Below are 25687 nucleotides of genomic sequence, written 5' to 3' on the forward strand. Positions count from 1 at the left end.
ACTTCTGCAAGCTTTCCCGTTGTCCCAGTGATCCAGAACTTTCATGCTGTCATAAAGAAAACTGATTTCATAAATCAACTCATCCTAAGGGTGATCCCCTACCCCCCTGTCCTTATATCCCATATCACCATCAAACCAAACTCAGTTCCCTAACCTCATCATATATATATTTAGCAAAATAAACTTCACATGCCTAGGGAGCTCACGTAAATAGCAAAGCAAGGAGGTTCTAGCTGCCTGCCTGGTGGCCACTTCCTTCTCATACCTCTCCACCACAGCCTTTCTCTTGCCTACCCACTTGGATCATCTTCTGGTGGTATAGGATTCATCATATCGTTTTGAGGTACTCAATTTTAATTCCACTAAAATTATGTCACAAAATTGGGGCATCATGGAAAACAGAAAAGCGATAAAGGTGCTACATACACTTGACTCATATTTGAGTCATGTCCAACAGAGATACATCAGACTCCATGGCTCTCAATTTTTTTTAAATATAGGGATATATATATATATTTTAATTAGATATTCCTTAAGTAGGGACTTCATCTCCCAGGGGTACTTTCTTTATAGGAGGCATGCAAAGATGGTAATGCCTAAGGGATGTGGTGGAAGTTTATCTATTTTTTGTTTATCCATTGCTATGTAAAAAATTACCCTGAGACTGAGCAGCTTAAGGCAATAAAACAAGACACATTTATTATGTCACAGTTTCTAAAGGCCAGACATCTGCAAGTACCCTAGCTGTGTGGTTCTGGCTGAGGGTTTCTTATGGGTTGTCGTCCAGCTCAGCTCAGTCGACTACTCAACTGCAGTCAGTTGAGGTTGACTACACCCTTGCCAGCCTCAGCTTGACTGCAAGCTTGCAGGAGCCACAGTCATCACGATACCCACTGGGGCTGGAGAGTCCACTTCCGAGCCCACTCACGTGGTTATTGTAGGCCCCAGCCCCAGGCTGGCTGCTGGGCAGAGAATCCAAAATGGAAGGCCTGGTGTTTTACAAGTCAACCCCAGAAGTGACATTCCCATCACCTCTGCTGCATGCTATTGGTCACACACCCTGGTACATGCTGGTACAGCGTGGAAGGGGACTGCACAGGGGTGAGAAAACCAGAGGTCGGGGGCCTTGGGGCCATGTTGGAGGCTGGCTACCACGGGAGGGTGGTTACAAAGCATGTGAGGGCCATGGGTGGAGGTGTCCAGAAGGAACCGCGCGCCCTTGGGAAGGTCATTTATCCTCACTTCGCCTCAGTTTGCTGTTATGAAAAATGAGGATAATAGAGTTGTCAGGGATCAACAATGCATATGAAAAGTGAAGTGTCCTGCAGACATAGGGCAGCACTATCACGATTGTTATTACTAGAAGCCGTGGCTCGCAGCTCTGGGGACGCCTACTCTGCTGAGCTCTCAGGCCCGGCCCAGCTGCATACATCAGTGCCAGCGAATATTTCAGGTCACCAACACTCAACGTCGGATAATGAAGCATTGCAAAATGCAGTTTGGGCGGACCCTGCCAAATGACCTGTTAGAGCTGATTCATAATTAGCCTTTCACCTGAAAGCAAACAGGGAATCTGAGGTTCTTGTGGTTCCTGCTTGGAAATGATCCGTTCTCTTAATTTAAATATCCTCCCTCTTTTCATATTTACTTAGCAACCCCGATTTGTCGATTTGAACAGATAATACAAAAGTAAGCGTCAGAGCAGCTCCTCTGAGAGATTTCACAGGTTCCCAATCGTTCAGCCCTGGCTTAATGAGGCCTTAATCTCACAGAATCTGTGATCCTGACTCGATCTCTCCCTCCCATCCCTGTTAAACAGGGAAGGGATCCCCTCCCTTCCCTGTTTATATGCAACATGTAAAGCGTAAACCCTATTCCTACCTTTCTAGAGCATGTGAGGTAATGTTAGAGCAGATTCAAACGACTCATAGACTCATGGAACCACAAGAACCTCAGATTCCCTGTTTGCTTTCAGGTGAAAGGCTAATTATAAATCAGCTCTAACAGGCCATTTGGCAGGATCCGCCCAAACTGCATTTTGCAATGCTTCATTATCCGACGTTGAGTATTGGTGATCTGAAATATTCAGATTCTCTGCCCACCCCCTCGCTCTGCCCTCAGGGTCCTCATGACCGACTCAGAAGAACCTGGTCTAACTTGGGAGAAGTCTCTCACTAGGGCTATGCCTCTTGCTAGAATCCCCACAACGCTGGCCAGACAACAAGAAACCAGGTGCTGATCCCGGCTTCGATCCTTATCTGCAGTGTGGTCCTGGGCAGGTCACTTCACCGCTTTAAGGGGTTTAGACCTAGTTATGGAAGCCTCAGTGATTCCACCAGTTATTCACTGGGCAGTTCTGAGCCTTCTCCAAGGGCCTCCTTCCCTGCTCTGCAGCTCCCAGTCCAAAGGAAAAAAAAAAAAAGCAACCTTCTGAAGAATGCTTCATAGTTATTTCTCCTGTGGTTTTGTTTTTTTTCTCCCCTCTTCTGAACACTGGCAGGACTCAATCGTGTGTGCCATTACAACTTTGTACCATAATTTAGCTCCATCTTCACAAACACCGCGGCTACCCCTCCTGGAGCACTCCCTGTGAGGCAGGCACTCTTCTACCTCATTTAATCTTCACTGCAATCCTGAGGTAGTGACTGTCAGCACGTCCATTTTACAGATGAAGGAATAAGCTCGGAGAGGGTAAATAATGTTTTCAAAGTCACCAGTCAGGCAGAGCCAGGCTCCAAGCCCAGGCAGTCTGAGCCAGAAGGGGCTTTGTTAAAGCACTAGGACTTTTTCCCCAGAAAGAATGGAAACTTCTTCGTCACAGGCCCCATTTCTTTTACACATTGGTCAGCATCTTACAATATTTGTTGACTGATGACAGGCACCTGCCCTAGGCACTTTGAGCAACATGTAAAGCATAAACCTATTCCTACCTTTCTAGAGCATGTTAGAGCAGATTCAAACGACTCATAGACTCATGGGATTTAGAATTAGCAGGAATGCTTTTTCTACCCTCGCTTTGCAGATAAGAAAAGGGAAGCCTGAGAGAGAGGCTGAGCTGCTCCTGACCACACAGCTCCCTGCCGGGTGCTCAGTCAAGGGCAGTAATTCTCAGGGGTTTCCAGCCAGGCTGATTTTGCACTCCTTGCCCCTAAATGTTTGGCAATGTCTGGAGACATTCTTCGTTGTCACCTCTAGCGAATAGAGGCCAGGGATGCTGCTAAACATCCAAATGCACAAGACAGCACCCCAATTTCCTGCCCAACAAAAGACTCTCCAGCCCCAAACATCAATAGTGCCGAGGCTGGGATGGTCTATGGAATCCATGGGCACCATAAGGCTGCCTGCTTACGTGTCCTGGCATGTGGTCCTCTGCAGTTGGACATCTTGCCTTATTCATCTTTGGTTTCAGTGTCCAGCAAAGTAAAAGAATGAGAGAGGGTGGAGAGAACAAGGAGAGTGGAAGGGAGAGGCCGGAGAAAAGAAGAAAGGGGAGGCAAAATGATGGAAAAAGGTATCAGGCTTTTCCTGGTGGGCAAAGAAAGGCCAAAACTATGAATCAAGACCTCTGTTCATAAAATAGAAGACTATCGACTGTTTGAGATCAATTCTTGCATATCTTTCCAGAGAGACGACTAACTCTAAATACCTTAATTACGCCCTAGTGTAATTTAGGCCAATAATAACAAAGTGAATTAAACAGAGAACCCAGGCTGGGCTAACACAAGTTTTCCCCTTGTTAAAGTAAGTCCTGATTGGTAGCTGTGATGGAGCTATTGAGGGCCAGATGCACTGCCCTTTTTAGAAATAACTGGTTTCCTATAGCTGCCCATTGGGAAAATTGTAGTAGTTACGGCTACCACTGAGGAAGCTATGAGACAGCCCTCCTTCAAACCAGCCCAGCCGCGGAGGAGGGCTGGCCCCAAAGGGTCAGTAGGCTCTAAATCCAAATACTCAAATGCCATTTATGCTCCTGCCCCCAACTGAACGACAAATGGCTCCCGTCATAGCTGGCAGGTGATGCACTGCTCGCCCCTGCCCCTGTCACCTCCCCCCTCTCCCCTGCAGTGGGACAATCTGTCAGCAGCTACTAACTCTGAGGAATATATAGGGAGGCGGGAGGCGGGAGGGGTCAAGCTGTGGCTATTTGGCTAGTGGTGGCGGACGCAGTCTCTGAACCTTGGGAGATGCGAATCCTGCTTTTTGTGGCTAATGAGGGTCAGGGGTCAGCAGCGGAGCACTTCTCTGTTGTCACCAAGTTAGGGTGGGTGCATAGAAAATTCCTGGAAACCTTCAGATGGAAATCCAGCTTCCTCGCATTTTCCTTCCGCACTTGCTGCTGTAACTCTTCTTGGCTTCCATGTCATAGGAAGCCCCCTTCCTTCCCTCTTCCAAGGCCCGGGACCATCTCTCTCACGGTGCTTTCCCCAGGCCCCATGTTGGACAAGGCTCTTGCCACTCTCTGCCTCACCTGCCCTTTGTAGCTCATCACAGGCCCATGGCACCCGCTTCCCACTCCTCCCCTGGCTGGCAGTATCTCTAGCCTGTCTGCCTGTCTTTGATCAGCTACCTCCTGCGGTTCCATCACCAGTCCCCAGGTGCTCTGCTGTGCTGTATTCCACAGGCTGATTCACCATGAGCTTACGTTTGAGGGCCCCTCAACTGCACAGGCCCCACCCAAAGTCCCCTGCTAATCATACATTTGTAATCTTGTATTCCTTTTCTTAAAGAGGGCCCCTGAAATGGTATCTAAGCTTCAGGCCCCGGCACCTAGTTCTTCCCTGCTCATGCGTGTTCTACACAGATCCCTGCCCACCTCGCACATAGTAGGTGCTTAATAAGATCTGAGGGTTGAAAAAATGGAGTCCTGAATACCTTTACAATAAACTAGGAATTACCGTGTGTTCTAGTTTGCTAGCTGCTGGAATTCAACACACCAGAGACAGATTGGCTTTTAATAGAAGGGGATTTATTTCATTAGTTCTTCAGAGGAAAGGCAGCTAACTTTCTACTGAGGGTCTTTCTTACATGGGAAGGCACAGGGCGATCTCTGCTGGCCTTCTCTCCAGGCCTCTGGGTTCCAAATTTCCCTGGGGTGATTTCTTTCTGCATCTCCAAAGGCCTGGGCTGAGCTGCGAGTGCTGAGATGAGGTATGCTGAGCTACTTGGGCTGTGCTACGTTGAGCTCTCTCCTTTAAGCACCAGCCAATTAAATCAAACGTCATTCATTGCAGCAGGCACACCTTCTAGCCGACTGCAGATGTCATCAGCAACAGATGAGGTTCACGTACCATTGACTCGTGTCCACAGCAACAGAACCAGGTGCCTTCACCTGGCCAAGTTGACAACTGAATCTAACTACCACACTGTGTAACAGGAAAGGGAAGATCTGTGTTTCCCACAGATAGGATTTAATAATTATTCTTCTATCATGGAACCAAAAAGAACCAATAACATCCTCGTTGTCTAGTCCAGGGATTGTCAAACCCCAGGGCAAAATGCCCTGGAGAGCTTGTTAAAACACAGATTGCTGGGACCTCCTCCCAGCAATCACCCAGAATAGCTGGTGCAGTAGATGCTGAGTGAGGTCTGGAAACACGCATTTCTACCACACTCCCTGGTGAAGCTGATGCTACTGGTCCAAGGACCACGCTTTGGGAATCACTGTGAGTCCATGCATTCTCATCAGGGGTGGCACTACCCCCATGGGGGTACAAAATTGGTTCTTGGGGATCAGCGGTTGAATCCTACTCTCTTTATGTATGAAGCAGATATACAAATTGTACAAAAACAGATATACAGTATATGTATGGTTTTATAACTTCAGGGGTTGGCAATAGGAAAATAATATCTAAAAAGGCTCATTAGGGGACAGTAATGAGAAAAAGTTGAGAAACATTGATCAGATCCACACTCCTCCTCAGTGCGTCAGTCCCCAGCAGCCTGAGCTGTGAACTCTTCACTTCCCGTGCCCACAACTCACATCACATTGGAGACTGTGGAGAGAGGTCTGGGCTTGGAGTGAAAAAATCCAGGGCCGAATCCTAATTCTGCCCCATTATAAAAGTGAGCTCTTTCCACCCAAACCCATTTTAATTTCATACTGAAACAGACAAAATTATATTGACCCAAACTGCTCTCAACAGACATGCTGTGCGTAGCTGGGAGAGATGCTTTGCTAAGTGGTCCACAGGGTGGGGGTGAGCAGACCCAAAAGGCATAGTTGAGCAATAAAAGCAGCACTTTAGACTGTCTTCCAAGGAGAGCAGGTCGATGAGCTGCCTTGCTTTGAGCTCCAGGGGTGTGGGGAAAAGATGGAGAAAGGTGGTGCTGATGACAGCCCACAGAGTGAGCACTACATAAAACATACACATCTCTGTTTCAGCCAAGTTTTCTGAGTGGGAGCCTTATAACCCTCTGAATTCTGCACAAGATTACTCATCACCTAATAATGCTTTTGGTGCCAGCAGATTATGTTGGGGTAGAACCAAGATGGGTTGAATGAACATGAATGTGGTGACTCAGAAACAAAGACTCACATGCAAGGATTGCCAGACCCTTGGATTGTACTTCTTAACTCTGTCTCTATGTGCCCAGTTTCCCATGTCCAAAACCTGGAATTCATCAGCTCTACTTCTCCAATCAGCCACCAAATCCTCCAGATCTATCCAGGCCAACTTTTCTTCTCCAGGGTCTCTGACTGCTGAGATCTGGTTCTCCTGTTTGTCTTTGGAACAACTACTTCTTATATAGGCCCCACCAGTCCAGGATCCAACCTGGTCCCAAAGCCACCTCCCTGCTGGAAAGATTAGTTGTCATACTGCACAGCCCCAGATCAAACAAGGATGGATAACAGGAGCATTCCAGGCCAATGGTGATCCCATAGGACCCTGTCCTTGGGAAGGATGTTAAATGGTAAATAAGATGTGGCTGAAGTTCTTCTAGGAAGCAGCCCTTCTCGACTTGGGTGGATGTCAGGGTAATATCAAGGTGACCTGATTTAGTAGGGTCCAGCTGGATTGTGGAGAGATGGCTATAGTGGAGACAGGGCCAGGTGAGTGAACCTCAGGCAACAAGGCAGAATAGTAGACTCTGGTTCCAACTGAAACTTAGGGAATCCCAAGATCTCTCCATAATCCCTCAGATGGCAAGATTTGGGAAGCAATGAGGAAGGGTGGAGAGAGCATGTGTTTTGAGTATCAGTCCTGCACCATATAAACTGTAAAACCAAGGGCAAGTGACATGACTCCCAAACTTCAATTTCCCCATATGGTAAAATAGGGATGATAATGCCGGTTTCATAGAAGGTGCTGATGATTTTGTGAGATGAAGGCCCTCAATAGATGGTGATTTTGATGATGTTAGGAACGAGGCCACTCTTTTTAGTTGTGTTTGTTCTCTCCTGGACATGGTCCAGTGTCTCTGTGTTGCTCTTTTATTGTGTCCACAACTGAACGTAATGCTCCATCGTCATGTACCAGCACAGAATAGAACTGTCCTGTCACTTCTCTTTTCCAAAATACATGCTTCTGACAATCACATAAGGGAAGGGAGAAGATACTGTATAGTAATTACTCTGTTTGCAAGTCAGAATCAAATAATCCCTGAGTCTTTTTCCGTACAGGCTGCTACTAAGCCACAGTTCCTTGTCCTTTCCTTAAGCACTTGAGTTTGGCAACCAAGTGTAGCTCTGCTAAATTTTATCTCTTCTGCTCTAATTTCTTCTCCCTTTCTGCTTTTCACCCTTTGTTAAATTTTTAAATTTTATTTCTAATATCACCTCTAGCTACCTAACATCAGAAATTTGATGAATTCCTACTCTATATTATTATCTGGATCGATGAGAAATTTTCTGGCTAAGACCAAGACCAGCACTGTACCCTAAAGCAAGACACAGGAGCCCTCCCTTGAAGAACACATCAGTCCATTCACGGCGCTCCTTGGGTACACGGGTCCAATCAGTCATGAATATAACCATTCTTGCCGCCAGCCCACACTTCTCTCATCTTTTCACAAGGATATTATTGAGAAATCTTGTCAGATGCGCTGCTCAAATCCTTCTCCTCTCTTCCATCTTTTGCCCCTTTATTTGATTTGCCTCCGAGTCCTCATGATTCCATCAAAAACTGTCCCCTGTATACTTCCGTCCTGTATCTCTCTACAGTCAAGCACCTCATCAGGACCTTCGTCATCTCCCCCTAAACCACTGCAGTAGCCTCCTAATTGATTGCTTCTCTCACCTTTATGCCTTGACTCTTTCCAGAAAAGATTTAAGACAGTGTATATGTATGTGTATATACATGTATGTGTATGTATATGTATGTTCAAGGGGCTCCATTAGTCTCTGTGTCATCATTTCTCAGTGCATTTTTCTGCCAATTGATTTACCTGGAATATACTCTTTATTAGTTCCTTATGCTGTAAATTGTTTTCTTTCTCAATTCTAGAGTCTAGCATTTCTTTGGTGATGACAGATCTTCTCCCAAAATGACAAATAATTTTAAAACATCTTCCACTTATTTTTAACATCTAAGTCAGTGAACAAAGAAAGCAGGGTTGGTGACAGGGGATGGGGAGGGAGAAAGAGGGGAACTTAATCAGCTTTAGATTTTATAGAAATTTCCATCAGTGCTGGTTGATCTGAGATGTGACATCTGATTGGATCTAATCACAAGAAGGAAGGGTACATTAAATTGCCATGAATATATTTACCGGTTTTTACAATATCCCTTTTAAAACTCTGCAGAAGCCAATTTCCGTAAGAGAAAATTACCCTACCAAGATTTTTTTAGAATAAGCAAACTCAAAATTTCTTTCTTAGCCTAATTCAGTTCATCTGACTCTAACAATGTGATTCTGAGTACAGACGGGGGTGCACTCAGTGGGTGTCTCTAGTTCTCCACCCTTCCGGAATTCTCTGCAACCTGGAGCAGTCAGGGAGACTTGAAAATAAAAATGATGTTAGAGCATGGGGGTGAAACCTCAGTTTAGCCATACTCCTGGATAGGCTAGAATTTAATGTATCCTTGAGATATGTGGGCTGAGAGGAAAACAATAGCTAAAGATGCTCGAGGCTGGACCTCAGGGCTGACTAAGGAAATGAAGCACAAAGCAAGTGAGTGAGATCCTTGCAGGGGCCTTTGGGACAATGCCTCCCCTGGAATGTGGCAAGAAGGGGCTGACAGCACCAAGGCATCTTCTCATTTTCTTTTTCTCTCTGTTCTTCTTCTGAAGCCCATCCCTACTCAGGAACCCATGGGCCCATTCCCTCCTCTAAATCCCCAGGGCACTCTCGGCACCTCTCCCACAGCATTTGGGCACTGCTACATTGCTCTTTCCCACCAGACCAGGCACACCTGGGCAGCAGGACTGGGCTTCACTCACCTTTATATCCTGAACAGTGCCTGGTAGCTAGCAGATGCTAAGTAAATACTTCTTTAAAAGAAAGGAAGGCTTGTGTCATATCATGAAGCCTCACCTACACTTGGGTTTGTACATTTTGTGTTCAATTCCATTTAGTTTTCTCCCTTTTTTCTGTAAAAACAATATCATTTAGCTTGCCATCACTCTTGCTTTGAGGTCACATATGTTTGGGTAGCTGCATGTCACTAATGTATGGGAACTGGGACATGATGTACCAAAATCAGAAATAAATTTTCCAAAAGTAAGGCTTTCGATGCCTAAGAGAAGGCATAAAATGAGTCAGGTACAGGCATCCACTTGTGTATTCAACAGGCAACAATGGGGGCATTTCCACGTGCCAGGCATTAGTTTTGGGGGCACAGAGATGAAATGAAACGGTTACTGCCACCACCCTCTCACCATGAGCAAACAAACTCTTGACCTGGAAACATTTCCAGATCATTCAGTAAGCATTTAGTGAGCCCATGAAGTACTGAAACTCTTCACTGGACCCTTTTTTGTTTTTTAATTTGATAAGAACTTCAATTACATGTGCTAGGAGGATAGTCTGTAAACATTATAAATAATTTATGTAGTCACTTTATAAATATTATATTATTTATAAATATAAATATTGACTCATAACAACTCAATGAGGGTAGGGACCATTAGTTTTGTATTACATGCAGATAATCTCTTTTAACTCATAAAAATTGAACACGGGCAATATTCCTAGTCCTGTAATTAATTGAGGTTTGGAAAAGTTAACTAATTTGACCAGACCATGCAACCTGTTAAGGAGTAGAACAAGGACTTGATTATTGTCCTGAGACAAGAGAACTCACTGGGTCCGTTAAGTTTGGTCAGAATCTTGTCACCAGCTTTGCCTGCTGAAGCCGCAGAGGTTGGCGAGGAAGGCAGAGGCCAAGGGTGGAGACCAGAAAGTTTGGGAGAGGTGGTTCGCAATAAGGCTTTAGAGGGAATGTGGGCCCTTGGGTGTCAGGGACACCGGGGAAACCAAAGCATCCTTGGGAGGGGTCCAGGAGCAGAGGCCATAGTTCACATGGGGCAGAGCTTGCATCTGGTCCTGGCCCTCACCCACCTGTCCCATCCAAACAGGTACCACTTCATGGGTGACTTAAACACCAGAAAGTCTGGCTTGCAATTGACCTACTCATCACAGAACTGGGTAGAGGAGCAGGGTTCAGCAGGACCAAGCTACCCAGCCCAGCCCTTGAGTGCCCACCCAAGGCAGAAGGCATATAAGCTGCTCCTGGCACCTGCCTATATGAGCCCATACAGTTATCCCCATACCTGCCAGGGACAAAGCACACAGCGAGCATCTGAGAGCAAGTCATCTGAGCAGAGAGCAGCAGGCAGAAACCAGGCGTAGGCAGACACGCTGGGCTGGCCTGTGAATCTTCTGGCACAAGGACCCACCTCATGGGTCCCCTGGAACCCAGAATGGGCTCTATCCTGAACTTGATATGCACACACAAACACACAAACCATCCCAGGCCTGTTACCCCAGGAGGGTGTTTTCATCAGAAAACCAAAGAGCCACTCTGCCAAGCCTATAATCCATTTGAAGATCTGACAGGACATAATTTCCAAGTAGAGAGAAGAAAAGACATTTTCAGAAAATCTGTTTACTGCAGAACTCCATAGATTATTTTAAAATCTTATCTGACACACCAGGCCAGAGAGCAGGGTCATTTAGCTGCCTTGCTGGGGTAAGCAAGCTCCCTCTGGACTCCACTCTAGCTCCAGGCCCAGGGCATAAAAGTCTTTCTTTATGGAGGGATCATTCCAGCCTCATTTGGGGCTGTAACTTCTTAGAGCAGAGGAAAATAAATATGCCATTGTCAGAAACTCCAGGCCAGAAACGATGACAGCTGCCTCTTCTAAATTCTTCTTTTTTATATACCTTGTGGCCACCTTTGGACCGTTCAGAAAAGAGATGGCTTCTGAATTCCAAGCAGGCAATTCTTTCAACCAAAGCTACATTTTAGCCAGGGGTGACCCTGCTCCCCTCCACGCAAAGCAGGGCTTCCAGGCGGTCAGGAGCAGATGTCAACAGGCCAGGCAGATCTGACAATGGTCAGGGGACCACCCTATTCCTTCCAGCAGCCCATAGCCCTAAATTAGCCCGGTCTCCTCACCACTTTCAATTCATTTCCTACTTTTTTTTTTTTTTTTTGGTTATTAACATCAGTTTTGGATTTCTTTTCTTCTTTTTTTCCCTTCTCCCGGCAATCTCAAATGTGTCCGTAGAGAGAAAATTTCTACCATTATTGTCGAATACAAGACTGAAATAACATGTCACCATGAAACACGAGTGCTCTTTTCACCAGAAAGCAACACATAGAGAGTAACAGATCTGTGAGCACTAGCTAGCACACTTAAATCCAAATGGGCCCATTATCTCAACACAAGGAGAATCGGACACGCCGCACTCTGTTTTACAAGGGCTGTCGTGCTTCTGGCAGCTAAGGAAGGATCTCCCAGTTCCCAAGTGGCACGGGGGATGCCGAGAACAGCTAGAGAAGAATAAAACTCACTGTCCAATATTTTCAGTTGTATCAGATTTCAGAAACCTGAGCCACGCAGAAGCTGTGTGCAACCACCGAGACAAAGAGAATGAAATTCCCTAGATACGGGGCATCAGAGGTCTCCAATTTTCCATGGTACCTGAAACTTGTGACAACACTGGGAGAGACTGACAGTCCATGAAGAGGCCAGGGACCTAAGGCACAGGGTTGGCACTATAAAGCTATTCAGTGCCAGGCTAAAGGTGAAGCTGCTCCTGCCAGCCCAAGCAAGACACAGGTCACAGGACTGGCCAGAGTTCTGCCTCGTGTTGTCCCAGCTCCATGCTCACTAACCATGTGGCCAGGGGCAGGTTATATAATCCCTGTGCTTGTTTCCTTATCTTTAAAAAGTGGATGATGAGGGTTCTTCAGAGGGTTCTTGTAAGGGTTGAATGACCCCAGAACAAGGCTTGGCACGTAGTAAATGCTCAATAAATCGTTGTTATTGTTGTTGAATAGACAGCTTGGTTGTTAGAGATTCCTATGAGACTGGACCAGTATTTCATGGGTATAAAGATAGACTGTTCAGATGATACTAATTACCTGTGATCAGAATGTTCCTCCCTTCATTGCATAAGATCTGTATCCTTCAAGCTCCACTCTGCCAGCCTTACTTTCCTTTGGGCTAAATTCCCCTTCAACTTGTCCTCAAGTGACAAGGTTCCCAGACCCCTCACTCTCTCTGTCACTCTCCTCCAGACACGGTCCAGTTGCTAAACATTCATCTCCAAAGCCAGTTCTCAAACAAACTGAAGCTCCAAGACTAAACCATTATCTTCATTTCACTCCACTTCCATCCCTGAGGCTTCTAATCGTGTTTGCAGTGCTTCGGGCCACAGGTCCGTATGCAGCCCCTCGGGCCTCCCTTACAAACCCCACCCCTTTAGGGTCACTCTGCCCTGCTCTGATTTCAAGTACCTGTGTGGGACTCTGTCTCCCATAACCCGTCTCTTATACCTGAGCTCTCCCTAGCGCAAGAGAGGAAAGACAGTCGTGGGCAGAGACTCGTACTTTCCACAGCTTTGTGAGGACATGGGCGTTGTTTTGCTATCTTCATAGATCTTTGATTTTTTATGTATTTATTTATTTTCCCGCATGGACAGGCACTGGGAATCGAACCTGGGTCCCCGGCATGGCAGGCTAGGATTCTCCCACTGAGCCACCATCGCACTGCCCTCTTCATAGATCTTTAAAACCACAGCTATGCCCAAGCACAGGAGTAGAAGCCACACCCAGCCTGCTTTGGAGTGGTGCTTTGGAATGGGCTCAATTCTCTTGCCACAACTTAAAGGGCAACTTTAGAAGACACTCAAGGACAGTCACAGCTGGGGGGATAGACTCTCTAGAAGAAGCCTCAGCAGAGATAGCCTAGGCTCTCGGTGTCCACACCCTCTTCCTGCCCTTTACCTCCACTCACAATTCCAACTCCAGACCCCTAGCTTCTGAGAAAATAGTACAGATGACGCCAGCTGCTGAGGGGCCCCTCCAAGAAAGCACTAGGATTCTCCCTACAGACAGGCGCAAATTGTGCTCTGTTCAAAGCTGGCTCTGTCCCCCATCTCCTAAGCCCTGCTGGCTTCCTCTACCCATGACCCCAGCCAAGGGGAGCCTCTGCAAGTGTGGGGGGGCAACCAGCCAGCACCAGCACCAGCACATTTATAGTGACCAGCTCATGAAATGACATCTGCTTTCACAATGACTACATTGTTTAGAATTCCTTCTTCCTTTCTTTTATTCTCTCGAGTGTCTTTTAACCAAAAGAGAAGAAGATGTCTGTTTTCATTTTCTCTCTTTTTTTTTTTTTTTAAATGGAAACCAACATAAGCCAAACTGATCTGACTTATCTCATTATTAAACATAGAAATAGGGCCATCCCTGATCTTGGAATGTGATCTGTCATCTGCAGACAGGACATGTGATCGTATCTATGTTTGAATTACTTCTCTGAATCAGCCGTTCCCTCCTCCCCTCCACCCACCCAAAAGAGAGCACTGATACTTGCCTTACTTTGAATAATCAAAACCACTAAAGGGTCCCTCCTAAAACAAAGGGAATGCGGCCCTAGGACAAATTTCAGCTTCTCTAGCAGAATGCAGAAAGGACAATTTGCCAATAACTTTAAAATCCAGACTCCACCAGCCGCCGCCACCCTACAAGCAAATCAAGCAGATCATCCCAAAGCAATAGTTAGTCCAGCCTAGCCCAGCCCGTGAGAAGTGAACCGAACAGAGGTTTCCGAGAATTATACCAATTCTCAGGGGTTATTGGACAAGGGGTCAGGGGGTGGGTGGTGTGTATGGAGATGCTTAGCCCTCCTATCTTGATCAAATATAAAGTACCTTTTCTAATTGGTTTTTTGCTTTCCCCACATGCACATTCTCACCCCCTTTATTTTTTAAATTCATTCATAGATGAAAGATTCCCATAGTTCATACGGGAATATTTGAGTGTGTCAACTTTGCTCTGAAAAAAAAAAGGCACATCCACCCCCAAATGCCGCCCCGAGGGTTGAGAGTTGTTTCCAACAGCATGACCATTTGTCCCAACTTCTTTGATGCCTTTTCCTCCCCGTTGTCCTTACACCTGCCCCAGCCCAGTGTGTAAAGAATGACTTGGTGTTCCGACCGGCCTTTTTCAGACCTTGATCCCTCCCCATAGGTTTGGTTTGGTTTTGTAACCCTTCACTCTTACTGCTTTTTCTTACCATTGATCTATGTGTCCCATTTCTTACTGTTCAGGCTGTTTGCCCTGCCTCCCTTCTGAGTGCAGGTGATACTACACGTGCTCCTTCATTCTCAACGCATTTATGTATGGACCTAGATCCAAAGAGACCTTGTACAGCCACTCATTTAGCAACTGCTAAAAGGACTACGGAACAAGCCAAATGAAAGAAAATGAGGAGGATATGCAGGGAATGGTGAGAAACACATTAGAATCCTTTCTTTGTGATTGTACCCAAGACCACAGGTTCTCAGCATTGTCTGGGAAACAAGTCTGTCCAATGCTGATGGTTGGGATACAATAAATTCCATCAAATTCACCACCTTGACTTCTCTCCAGGTGATGAGCCAGGTTCTCTATTCTAATTCTAGCCCTGGCTCAAGACCTCCCGAATGCCCATTGACTCCCAGTAGACTTTCCACAAATTCCAAGTTTTCCGAGCCAACAGAAAGTGATTGGGAAATCAACAGCCATGGAATCAAGAAGACTCAGGTCAGAATCCTAGAGTAGCCACCCACTAGCTGCGGGCAGATTGCTCTCTCTGAATCTCAGTTTCCCCATTTGTAAAAGGAAGCAAATCACTTAATCCAAAGATTGCTGTGAGGCTTGGATAACATGTACTGTGCCTCAGACCTAGTAGGTATTCTATAAAAATATTTTTCTATTTTCCCTTTCCAAAATTCATTTCCCAATGCCACTGGCACAGCCCTAATTATTTTATGCTTTTCTAAACTTTAATAGTGATATTACTGCTCTCCAGCTCTTCAATAAGCCAAGACCTTCTGAATTCTGAGTGCTTTGTCACCACATTTATATGGATGCAACTCTGTCCCCATGCTTCTGAATTCACAGGGCTTGCTGACCACAATTAAGAATCCCTCTATCATATTACCAATGATCTTACATACGTGTTTGGAAACTGAAAAGTTCAAAAGTACTTCATAACATGATAATGAGCGTTCTGTCAATGAGAATCTATCATTATAGTTACCAGTCAAAACTTTGGTTCAAGCAATTGATATCATCAATTAAATGAATTGCAAGAATGAAGGTGTTTTCAGAAATAGCAGCAGCTATTTTATATGCTATTTTATGAACTAGACTTTAATAAGTTCCATAATTAAGAAAATGCACATGTGCAGAATTGCATTAATTTCTCCATTCATTTGCCACGTGGTTTCTGAGTATCCTCTATGTGCCAAAATTGTGCTCAGTGCTGGGCACATGTGGCAAGCACTGCAGACAAGGACTTAGTTCCCTGGTAGAGGAAACATCAACTCTAAGACACACATTTGTTCATATTTAATATCTCTGGGTTTGGAATAGACCTTACAAACGCTGTTGACTAGACCACGGCTGTGACATATTTGTCATGTCAGAGTCCGTGCAAACTTAGGGGTGTCCATGCTGTCATCCCATCAGTTGAGTTATGTTCACTGTTGGTACTAAATGGGTTGAGCTTAATTGCCAGCTAAAATGTTTTCCAAAAGAATTGTCTCTGATTTGTACACAAAAAGGTATGGAACCAACAGTAAGACGGAAATCTGATATTCATCTTTGGGATGGTGAATACCATCCCATGTTTTCTTATAAAGCAGCAATAAAATGTTTTTGTGGAAAGATAATTACAATATATGAAGCTGTGTTTTGCTGATGGATTGCCCATCATGCTGTAAGCAAAACAACTGACAGTGAGGAGAAACGGCCAAACCCTTAAAATAAATGAAAGACAGCTCAAAACAATGAAAGCCTACTGTGACCAATTCATGCATGACACAGGACTATCATTAATGTCAAAGTTTAATTTGTAGCTTTTTTTTCTCTCCTTTTAAATGATATATAAAACAATGGCACTTCCTACTATCCCTAGCATGTTAGATACATAATGAAATACTTTCATAAACAAGTAAACAAGATATAAAATAAAATAACTAGAGGTCCTGAAAATATTATGAAACAATAATTAGATGTTGTGATCGGAATATTTGGAGAAGCTAATTTATGCAGAGAGGTCAGGTGAAAGCCTTCATGAGGAAGTGGGGTTGAGGAGGGCCAGCCATGCAAAAATCCCCCAGATTGTTCCAGGCAGAAGGAACCACTAACGCAAAGGCCCTCACATGGGAGTTTGTGTGTTCTGAGAGTTAACAGAGGATTTTAACACTGGTTATAAAGCTCCCACCTGCTCAGAAGCACAGGCAACATAGCATGAAGTCACAAGGTGGTCTGACACATAGCAAACACTGGAATAAAATTAATTTACAAAAAAAAAAACCTGTTTAAGTATTTATTGTATCCCATCCGGATAATTCTTGTGTAGTCAAATATATTTGAATTATTCTGGAAAAGTAACACCCACAAATAAATTCAATAGCAAATAATTCTAGGAGGAAAAAATGAATGCCCAATTCAGACACAGCAAATTCCATTTCACTCAGTGTTTTAGTGTCTGAAGTTGTTCTGTGCCCACACGTTTTGCTGGAATGGCATAAATTTCTTTGAGCCAACCACAGTTTGGGGAGACTTTAAAAGAGTTTAGAAACTGGTTAAGCTGAAATGTACAGGTCTATCTATAACTAAACAAGCTAATTTCTTAAACAAGCTAATTTCCCCTAGCAAACTGACCCACTGTTGTCAGTGTATTTAGATTCAAACACCTAGATCACCCCTGCAGAACGTGATTTCAATGGCTTACAAGAGGTGAGGAATCTTTTTCCAAGCTGCAATTATAGCCACCATCCACACGAGGTGCTACAGTTTCTGAAGTAGATTTTATACTCACTGTGTCTTGACATCCTCTCTATGATGTGAGTACTAAGCTCCATTGACAGATGAGAAAACTGAAGCTCAGGCAGGATGAGTGACTTGCCCAACGTCACACAGCTGGTCTGAGCCAAAACTAAAGCCCGATGTCAGGGCTCTTATATTTCCTCAGGTAGGTCATATGGTCTCAAAATAAGGGAGCCAAAGAGATGTTAAATTAGGATTGCCAGATAAAATATAAGACATAAACAATAAATTATGTGTTAGTATTAGTTTATCCCAAATATTGCATGGGACATACTTATACTAAAAAAGGATTCATTGTTTAGCTAAAATTCCAGCTTAACTGGACATCCTGTATTTTGATTTGCTGAGCCTAATTTCCTGGTTAATTTCCTTTGTCAACTTGTGCTGGTTTATGGTGTCCAGGTGTTTGGTCAAGCAGGCGCTGGTGTGATTTTACTATGACCGGTATTTCGTAGATGGATTTGTATCTATAATCAGTTGACTGCATCTACAGTCAACAAAAGAGACGGCCCTCAGCAATGTGGGGCGTCTCCTCATCCAATCAGTGGAGATCTTAAAAGTCAGAACTAAGAATTTCAGAAATGAAAAACAAGAATTTCTGCCTCAAGTTCAATAAACAAGCTTCCCCTGGGGAACAGGAACTTGCCAGACTTCAGAATCACCTTTATCAGAATTTCCAGCTTGCGGACGGCTCCGTGTAATTCAGACTTGCCAGCTCGCACAGCTGTGTGAGTCAATTCCTCATAATAAATCTCTTAAAATCTCTTAATACCCTGGTGATTCTGTTTCTCTGGGAACCCTGACTAATACAATTGACAATGCCGCCAGTTAAATGGATGTGGACTTTTCTTCCTTCCCACCGTTCTCCACCTTTGGACTAGTCTATCGAGTTGCCAATTCTGTCTCTCTTTTCCAGTCAAATTTCCTCTAAATTGGGGATTTTCAAACCTAGACTCCTTGGACCTCTGGGTAGAATTCAAGAAAGTTCATGAATTCGGATGGGGAAAAAAAATAAACTCTTCAGTCACCTCTAACTGAAACGTAATGTTTCTTTCTATCTGAATATAGACAACAAATCACCCCGGATCACAGAGCTGTTGCTGCAGATGCCTCAAAATAACATCTCTGCTTCAAAATTACGGTAGTTCTTAGGTCCAGCTCGATCTTATTTAATGCGTCTTGCAGTCTGAATTCCCCAGGAAGCAGACGCTGAGTCAGAGTTCAGTGTTGAGGATGTTTACTGCAGATGCCCGTGGGGTCACCAGCTGGGAAAGGTGAGCAGTTGCAGGCACACCTCGACCCCCTCAGGGATGGAGAAGGCTCTGGAAGGTCTTCATTTCCCTTCTCAGTCACTCCCCCAGTGCTTTCTTTTCCTTCCAGGCCTTTATAAGTGTTTCTACTTTTACCTGGAACACTCATCTCCACTTATACCCCCCGCCCCATCCTCTGCCTTTGGCTAGCTAATCCGCAGGCATCCTTCAGGCCTTCACTTCCTGCGGTAAGCCTTCCCTGACTCCCTCCAAATCTGGAGGGGGCCCTCCTAGGAGCTCACAGCCCTCACCGTGCCCCCGTTCTCAGAGCACTTCTCACACTGGACTGGATTCAGCGGCCCGTCGGTTTCTCTGCCTTCTCCGTTGACTATAAGAGCCACCAAAGGGGGCCCATGACTGCCTTATCACTCTTATATCTCCAGTGTCTTGCCTAGTATATGCAGGCCATAAGTGCTTATGGAAGGAAAGGAGGGACACAGAGAGGGAGAAAGGGATGAAGAAAAGGAGGGAAGGAAGGAAGGGGGAAGGAGGGCCGAGGAGAGAGGCATGGAGGGAGGGAGGGTGGACAGCTGTGTCAGTCCCCATCATATCTCATCCTGAAGGCATCTGGCCACTCTCTACCCCTTTCCAGCCTGTTCAGTGGTTTTTCTGCCCGGTGGGTTAGCCCCCAGGTTGAGGCAGGGAGTTTTCTGTCTACTCTTCTCAGTGCAGAGCTTGTCCTCTAAGCAACTTGTGCTCCAAGCAACATTCTTACTACCATGTTTTGTGTAAGGGACCAACAGGACCCAGTCTCTGTGGTTGAGACAATAAGTAATGAAATGGCCATAAGAGCCTCAGGAGAGAAATAAGGAGCTGGAGGGCTCCTGGACAGTTCTCCAACCGGGTGATGCGTCCCAGCCAGATTGACCTGGCTGCACTCAAATGGCCAGCACCTGTTCGCACCAGAGGAGGCCACCTGGTGAAGGCCTACCCCTTGGCATTCTCCTGGAGTCAGGCAGGCCGGGTTCTGACCTATCCATCACTGACTGGCCATGGGACATGGAGGAAGCCTCTGAGCCTCCATTTCTTCATCTGTTAAAAATCTTCAAAAAAAATGAGGTTGCAGTATCTCCCATGGAAGGTTGTTGTGGGGATTGGATGAAGGAACTTTGCGAAGTGCCGGGCTCACGGGGCACTCGCTGTTTCCCGGTGTGGCCATGCTGCAGAAACACAGCACAGACATGGAGGAAAGGCCCCATCCTGTGCTTCCTTGCCAGAGACCCTGCTCCCGGGCAAAGGGCCAGCCAGCCAGGCCGCACGCAGCTGTGCCCACCGACCTGTGAGGGCCTCTGGGGAGCAGACCAGCAGCCTCCTCTGAACCATTGCGCCACGGTCATTCCCCAGCCCTGGCCCACACCCCGTCTGACGCTCGGGCAGCTTTTCCAGAGCAGAGAGAACAGGCCTCATGGGAGAGATCATCTCTTTGCCAGCAACTTTCCCACTGCAAAGGGATGAAGTCCGGACAAAAGTCCCTATAACTCCTCACTGTCCCAACTACAGGAAAACTTACATCAGCCTCCTGAATCTGCAAGTATAAGACCACAACAAACTGAATTATTCCATCACGCCAGACGCTGTGCTGAGGATTTTATAGAACTCTTTTTAATGTAAGGCATATTATAAGGTTAACCTTCTTTATGTGTTCCTGCTTTTATTCCTAGTATCCAGCCCAGTTTTAAAAAAAAGAAGAAAAAAAAAAAGACCCAGTTTACTTTGGCATTATCAGCCTACTTCACAGATGAGGAAATTGAGGCTCTGAAGAGTTAAACAATTGGGCAAATTCACAAGGCCTCTGGGTGACCAAGACCGGAACTATGTCTCCCTTACTCAAAGCTTCTTCGAAGTCTGCAAAAATGGCTCTGCTAGGAGCTTTTCTAAAGTAAATGATGCCCTCATTTATGCCCTTTAGGCCACTTTCTGATGAGCCCCTCCCCCGGCAGGGCTGCTCAGAGGCTCAAAGGTACATGGTCAGCTGTCCTGAAACATTGCCGGGGAACATCCCAGGCTTCAGAGGGGATTGCGAGATGGACGCCCCGTCTTCTCTGCAGATGTATGTTATAGTGCAAAGCCCTGAGCCAGCATCTCACTTCAGTATTTCAGCAACCACATCTGCAAGGCACCATTTTTGTTTATTTTACAGATGTGGAGACCAGAGCTCAAAAAGGTTGAGAGACATCCCCAAGGTTACTCAGTTAATGTGTGCAAAAGCCAAAACTATTTGGAAATAGAAAAATCTGTTTTTCTATTGTACTGCACAAAATGGTGCAAAATGCAAATTAAATGATCACCTGGTCCAAAATGCAAATTAAATGATCACACCAGCTGAGATTTCTCAGCTATTGACCCAATTAAAAAGTATCTTTCAGTCATCTCCCCGATTCCTCTTTATTATTATTTTAATTGTACTGTTAACTAGAGTCCATAGTTTCACTTAGATTCGCTGTTTGTATATAGTGCAGGCCCATGGATTTTTTTTTTAAGAAAATATTATTCTTACTATATATACAACCTAACATTTCCCCTTTTAGACCCCTGTTTCTCATCATCTTTTGCTCCCAAATATTACCATCTACTGATATTTCTGGACTGAAAGAATCATTAATGAAGTGTTCGCCAAAAGATTAATTGTATTATCATCATTTCTTCAACATATATTAATTGAAATTCTAACGTATGGAAGACTCACCCTTCTACCTTCTATATCACCTATAATTATCTATGATCTACCTGCCTACGGAGCTCTCCCACCCTCTACCCATTCATCCATATGACTCCTTTTTTGGTCCCTGGACTCCACCTGGGAAGGGAGTGTAGTGAACCTCAACTAGCTGAATCTCACTAAATGCAAGGCCCTGACTCAAAACAATTTAGTCAATAACTCATTCCTCTGCAGCTGCCACGGGATGCCCCAGGGATCACAGCAGATGCTGCAGGAACAAGAGTGGGAGGTACTGCACCCTGAGGGTTGGGTCCCAGGCACGTTCTCCCTGGAGAGCTATCGTGTGGCTGACTCGTAACAGGCAGGGACAGGATATGGCGATCCAGTGAGTCCAGAAAGACAGGGCACCCTGTTAGGGTTTGCACGAGGAAGAGCTAGATTGGAGCTAGTAGACAAGTGAAAAATCTGTACTAGGAGTCTTTGAAAAGTTAAGCCACTTGGCCTATATTTCCGTTACTGTTAATCTGAAATGTAGAGAAAGGTTTATGAACAAGATTGCATCACAGCACTGTTTACACTGGAGAAAAGCAAAGAGTGGATACAACTTAAATTAGAAAAGTAGAGGAAATATATATATATTATTTGTATATATCTATTATATATATATATATATTTTTTTTTCTTTTTTCTTTTTGCATGGGTAGGCACCAGGAAACTAATCCAGGTCTCCAGCATGGCAAGCAAGAACTCTGCCACTGAGCTACTATGGCCCGCCCAGAGGATATTTTTCTTTTTTTTTTTTACATGGGCAGGCACCGGGAATCGAACCTGGGTCCTCTGGCATGGCAGGCAAGCACTCTGCCTGCTGAGCCACCATGGCCCGCCCCAGAGGATATTTTTTAAAAATATTTTTATTATACACAATGAACAGACATACAAACATTCTTAACATGGTTACAATCAGTGGCTCACAACATCATCACATAGTTGTGTATTCATCACTATGATCATTTTTTTGAACGTTTGCATCTCTCCAGCAAAAGAAATAAACAAGGAAAAACTAATATATGCCATACCCCTTACCACTCCCTTTCCTTGACCATTAATATTTCAACCTACTTAATTTAACCTTTGTCCCCTCTATTCTTTGCTTATTTCTTATCCATATTTTTTACTCATCTGTCCATACCATAGATAAAAGGAGCATCAGACACAAGGTTTTCACAATCACAGAGTCACAGAGCAAAAGCTATATCATTATACAATCATCTTCAAGAAACATGACTACTGGAACACAGCTCTACAATTTTAGGCACTTCCCTCTATCCACTCTAATACACTGTAAACTAAAAAGGGGATATCTATATAATGTGTAAGAATAACCTCCAGGATAACCTCTCAACTCCGTTTGAAATCTTTCAGCCACTGACACTTTATTTTGTCCCATTTCTCTCTTCCCCTTTTTGGTTGAGAAGGTTTTCTCAATCCGTTGATGCTGAGTCCCAGCTCATTCTAGGTTTTCTGTCCCATGTTGCCAGGGAGGTTTACACCCCTGGGAGTCATGTCCCATGTAGAGAGGGGGAGGGCAGTGAGTTTGCTTGTCGCATTGGCTGAGAGAGAGAGGCCACATCTGAGCAACGAAAGAGGTTCTCTGGGGGTGACTTTTAGGCCTAATTTTAAGTTGGCTTAGCCTATCCTTTGCGGGAATAAGTTTCATATGAACAAATCCCAAGATTAGAGGCTCAGCCTATTGATTTGGTTGTCTCCACTGCTTGGAAGAATATCAGGAATTCTCCAAGTGGGGAAGTTAAAATTTTCCCCTTTCTCCCCATTCCCCCAAGAGGACCTTGCAAATATTGTTTTATTCACTGTTCACATCACTCTGGGATTTATTGGTGCATCATACTGGACAAACCTACAAAGCCTCATGCCCAATTCAAGGTTCCATGTACTTACGGTGTTCAATTAAACTGTCCATATAAGTTAAATTAGGAAATGCACTAGTCAAAATATAAATTTTGTACCAAATAAACATTTCTTGCTTTAGTCTCGCACAGAAGGTGAAGTTTTAAAATATGAATGACCATCTGTTTTCAACACCCTGCAACACTGATAAGGAAAATAGAGGATATTATGACAGTAGAAGAAATAATTCTGGTACAGCCACACAATGGAGTTCTATGTGGCCCTTAAACCAACTACTGATGTTATGGTGAAATGTCCAAGATAAAGCATTAAGTTAAAAAATATCAGGACTCTAAATGATATTTATGCACCTATATACATATATACACATGCAGACACGTATCACATTTTAAAATCCTTGAAAGAAACCATAATATGATGGCTATATGGGTATGGGATTATATGTAATTTTAGTTATTTTTCTTTATATCTTTGGTATTTTCCTCTATTTTAAAAGTTTTCTATAATGAACATTTATTCCTTTTTTTAATTAAAAAAAAGTTTAAGTTTTTTGGTTTATTTCACCTTTCTTTTAAGAGATGAGGCCATCCAGTTAGAGACAGAATAAATGTGAAAAGTGAGGATGGGTGCTTTTGAGCCAGAGAGACATTGGGAAGGAAGGAGAACGGCCTGGGGAGGCGGGTCTGCCAGGCAGGTTGGAAAAGCCACAGGGATCAGAGTTCCCAAGGTGACTTCTCTAGATCCAAAAGAACTTTAAGAAGGCAGACAGTCTTAGACCATCCCATCAAGTCTCAAAGTGGCGCAGTCATCCTCTCGGAGACTTAGCAGATGCACGTGCCCTGGGGGTATACTACAAAAATACGGGCTGCACAGTGAAAGGTAAAAATCATGGTCCCTGGCCTCAAGGGGCTTATGGACAACATAGGGGAGAGAAACAGTCATAATAAGATGACCTGTCATAATGAGAATCATTCCACAGACATCCGCCAGCCTGCAACATAGACGTTCCATCTTTCACCTTCATTAAATCAAACGAAACCTAAACACCAGCAAAAAAAAAAAAGCGTACATAGAAAAGGAGACACAGAGACGCATAGAAAATAAAAAATTAAAATTAAAATCTCCTCCAAACTGATTAATGTTTCATCCCAAAGGACGCGCTGACCTTTGGGGGGCATCCTGCCACCGAAGAAGTCAATTATTCATGGCCCACAGTCCCCGGATTCCACCGGCAGAGTCTGGAATGAGGGGGTTCATTTAATGGAAGCTTTACAGATTTAGATTTCTCTAAAATTCCTCATCCCTTTCTGCCAAGAAGCTGTTTTGAAAGATGACACTCCCTTGATGTGAATTTGCAGCTTGCCCTATTAACGAGGCTTCACTCGGAAAACATTTTTAGCTCAACCCCATTCCAGACACTTGCTCCCAAGGACAAACCAGAAGAAACTGCACCAGCTCAAACGTTTCTGAGTTCTTTGATGATCAGAAATGGGTGAAAATATTAGAACGAATGCAATTATCCCAATATGCTCAACAATCTTCAAAGCAAGCTGTTCCTCTGTGCTTCCGGAAGTACAGCTCATACAGAGCCGGCCCCTTTGGCGCAACTCCTGTTAGCCAAGCCAAACCCTTAAAAACAAACAGACCTCAGAACAATAAGGGGAAAAGGAAAGAGGAAGCAGGTAGAGGATAAAAAGGGGAAGGAGGACCTAAAACCCCCCCTACAATTAATGGGTGCCTCTTTTGGAAAAAAACAAAAGGGATAAAGTGCTCTAATGACACAGCCCCCCCAAACAAACCCCCTTTAGTGCATTCTTGTGTAACTGGAAAGTCTGAAAACACCCCCGAGGGCAGCTAGCATCTGCACCCCACCCCCACTTACAAATGACTGTCTATACCAGAGCTCTCCTTACCTAAATACGCAACCACATTTCTCTCGGGTGGGCTAGGAGGGGCGTTTCCATTTCCAAACCTCAGAGCCATTTGCTCTCAGATAAACAAACATCTCCCCAGGCTTTGCCAAACTTGCCCAGCCTAGGAAGTTGTAATGCTGAATTTGTAGCATTTCAATCATTTCAGTGACAAGCCGGTGACAGGCTGGAATGTGATGAGCGAAGCAGTCAGATGTTGTTACAGGAGAAGAGGCATGAGGAAAGAATAATAACGGAGCAGTACAGTTATAATAGTCATCATGATGGTCCCCATTTACATAAAATTTGTAATTACCGGTGTAACAAAATGAACAAGACTGCCTGGTGGTAGCTGTGTGGCCCTGAGCAAGTTTCTTCAGCTTT

The 25687-nt window shown here is 44.6% G+C and overlaps 1 protein-coding gene and 1 long non-coding RNA gene across 3 annotated transcripts in view; both read left to right on the forward strand.

Annotated features, from left to right (window-relative positions):
* Nucleotides 1-25687, forward strand: part of LIPC (lipase C, hepatic type) — a 184504-nt gene that overhangs the window by 106119 nt on the left and 52698 nt on the right. The window lies entirely within an intron of this gene.
* LOC143655178 (uncharacterized) lies at nt 118-14981 on the forward strand. The gene is made up of 3 exons (XR_013162093.1): nt 118-343; nt 3410-3511; nt 14729-14981. It is a non-coding gene; the product is annotated as an uncharacterized LOC143655178 (long non-coding RNA).

This window comes from Tamandua tetradactyla, chromosome 14 (assembly GCF_023851605.1).
Source record: "Tamandua tetradactyla isolate mTamTet1 chromosome 14, mTamTet1.pri, whole genome shotgun sequence".
NCBI classification, from domain to species: domain Eukaryota; kingdom Metazoa; phylum Chordata; class Mammalia; order Pilosa; family Myrmecophagidae; genus Tamandua; species Tamandua tetradactyla.